Source organism: Lepidothrix coronata, unplaced genomic scaffold (genome assembly GCF_001604755.1).
Source record: "Lepidothrix coronata isolate B3197 unplaced genomic scaffold, Lepidothrix_coronata-1.0 Scaffold403, whole genome shotgun sequence".
Lineage (NCBI taxonomy): Eukaryota > Metazoa > Chordata > Aves > Passeriformes > Pipridae > Lepidothrix > Lepidothrix coronata.
Genome location: NW_016690583.1, coordinates 37,069 through 39,665, shown reverse-complemented (window position 1 = coordinate 39,665; position 2,597 = coordinate 37,069). Strand labels below are relative to the sequence as shown.

The 2,597-nt window shown below is 57.4% G+C and overlaps 1 protein-coding gene across 1 annotated transcript in view; it reads left to right on the top strand.

Moving 5' to 3' along the window:
• SND1 (staphylococcal nuclease and tudor domain containing 1) overlaps nt 1-2,597 on the top strand; it is a gene marked incomplete at its 3' end in the record, with an annotated part of 92,018 nt that overhangs the window by 56,134 nt on the left and 33,287 nt on the right. The gene's annotated exons all lie outside the window — the stretch shown is intronic.

The window sequence follows — 2,597 nt, the reverse complement described above, 5'->3', positions numbered from 1 at the left end:
CCATATCCCTGCCTGGATCCTTGTCCATATCCCTGCCTGGATCCTCATCCATATCCCTGCCTGGATCCTTGTCCATATCCCTGCCTGGATCCTCATCCATATCCCTGCCTGGATCCTTGTCCATATCCCTGCCCGCATCCCTGCCTGGATCCCTGCCCAGATTTCTGTCTGTATCCCTGCCCATTTCCCTGTCTGTATCCCTGCCTGTATCCCTTCTGGATCCCTGCCTGGATTCTTCCCTGGATCCCTGCCCATATTCCTGCCTACATCCCTGCCTGGATCCCCGTCTGGATCCCTGCCCATGTTCCTGCCTAGTTCCCTATCCATATCCCTGCCTGTATCCTACCTGCATCCCTGACTGTATTCCTGCTGTATCCCTGCCTGGACCCCTGCTCATATTCCTGCCTGGATCCCTGCCTGGATCCCTGTATCCCTCCATTCCGCTTCTCCTTTCCATCTCCTCGATGTTTCTGGCCTGATCCCTGCCCCGGGAATGCTCCGGTTCTCCCATCCCCGCCCATCCCGCTGGGCTGGGTCAGTGCTTCCCAAACTCCCAGCCCTGCATTCCCGGGGCTCTGGTGAGGGCAGGAGTGGGCTCAGAGCTGGGATGTCGGGACAGGGAAATGGTTCCACGGCCAACGGGGCCAGGGGAGGAGGGAGGAGCTGCTGGGACAGCATCCCCAGAATTCCACAGCATTCCACAGCATCCTGCAGCATCCCACAGCATTCCACAGCATCCCCAGAATTCCACAGCATTCCNCAGCATCCCACAGCATTCCACAGCATCCCCAGAATTCCACAGCATTCCACGGCATCCTGCAGCATCCCACAGCATTCCACAGCATCCCCAGAATTCCACAGCATTCCATGGCATCCCTCAGCATCCCACAGAATCCCGCAGCTTCCCACAGCTCTGCGTTGAAGCTGTTGAGATGCAAATCCCACAAATCCTTGGAAGAAAAAGCTCCTAAAAATCGTTAAACCCAAATTTCGGGAATGCCCTGCGCTCTAATTCCTGGTATAATTCCAGGCAGGATCGGGCAGATTCCTTCCCTGGGGCAGCAGGGCCGGATGCTGCAGTTTGGGGCTGATTTGGCCCAAACAGTGAATTTTGGGAAGGGGGTGGGTTTGACACTGCAGATCCTGATCCCAATCCGTGCCGGGCGCTGGCAGAGGCTGCGGTGTGGGAATTCCAACACCCCTCCGGAACTTCCTGTGAGATTCTGGGTGGAAAAACTGGGAAATGAGTTCTGGGAGAAGCTTCAAAATTGCCATTTTTTGCTTTGATTGGAATCTTTTGGCCTAAGGAGATTTTCCCCACCATATTCCCGGTCCTTGATCTGGGATTGATGGGGGATCCACCTTCCCTCTGCCCAATGGCTCTGGCTCCACTTCCAGAGCTTTGCTTTGAGGTGGGAATGGAGGATGCATCCCACTCCCTGGCCCAGATGAGGGGCAGGGAGCAGGGCTGGAGGGGGGGATATGGAATTCCCAGGCTGGAATTCCTTCTTTAAGCTGTTATCCCTGTTTCCCTCTTCCTCGCCCTCCTTCCAGCAGTGGGAAGGGGTCTGGTTCCATCCCAGTGCTCCCAGAACACCTCCCAGGGTACCAGGATAAGTCTCTGTGGGAATTCTGAGCCTTAAAAGCTCTAAGCCTGGGAAGAATTCGGGGTTTTCCCAGGATTTCCAGCTTGGGGAGGGTGTTTTGGTACTTGGAAGTAGCAGAATTTTGTGTGTGGGAATGCTGGGACATCTCCAGAGCATCCAGGCTCTCCAGTGGCCCAGGGAGGGGGGCAGGGGGACACTTCCCTATCTCCTTTCCAGGATGCAACTGGGATAGGGAGTGGGATGTGATTGGGATGGGGAATGGGATACAGCTGGAATGGGAGTGGGAATACAGCTGGAATGGGGGTGGGAATATAGCTGGAATGGAGAGTGGGAATACAGCTGGAATGGGGGTGGGATACAGCTGGAATGGGGGTGGGATACAGCTGGAATGGGGAGCGGGAATGCAGCTGGAATGGGGAGTGGGAATGCAGCTGGAATGGGGAGTGTCAGGGGCCCCTGGGCCACCAGGGCCACCAGCCCTTCCCCCCCATCCTCCTGCCCATTCCCAGAGCAGCCGGAGGTGCCCGTTCCCAGTGCTCGGCATTCCCGGCGCTGCCGCAGCTGCTCCCGCCGCAGCCGTTCCCTGGCTCACCAATCCCGAATTTTTTGATTCCTCCCCCTGCTCTGAGACCTATTTTTGGCTCCCGGTGATGGATTTGCCCTTCCCCCTCTGCCCGGGGTTCGGGAATGGAAGTGCACAAACATTATCCGCCGGTTTTGGGATACGGAGGGAATTAGCGGGCGGGTAATTGGGGAATTAGGGATGCGCCCGGCAAAGGAGGATTTATGGATCTGCTGAAAGCAGTGGAGTGGGATGGAGCCCCCCCAGCCTCACACGTGGCCCCTCCTCAGCCCCCCAAACTGGTGCCTCCCCCCCTGCTCCAGGGAAAAAACTGACTGGATTGGGAAATCGAGGAGGAATTCCCGTGGCCTGGGGGTGTCACCCCGCGGGGTTTGGGGTGATGGGGGGGGGTTAGGGGGGTTTGGGGG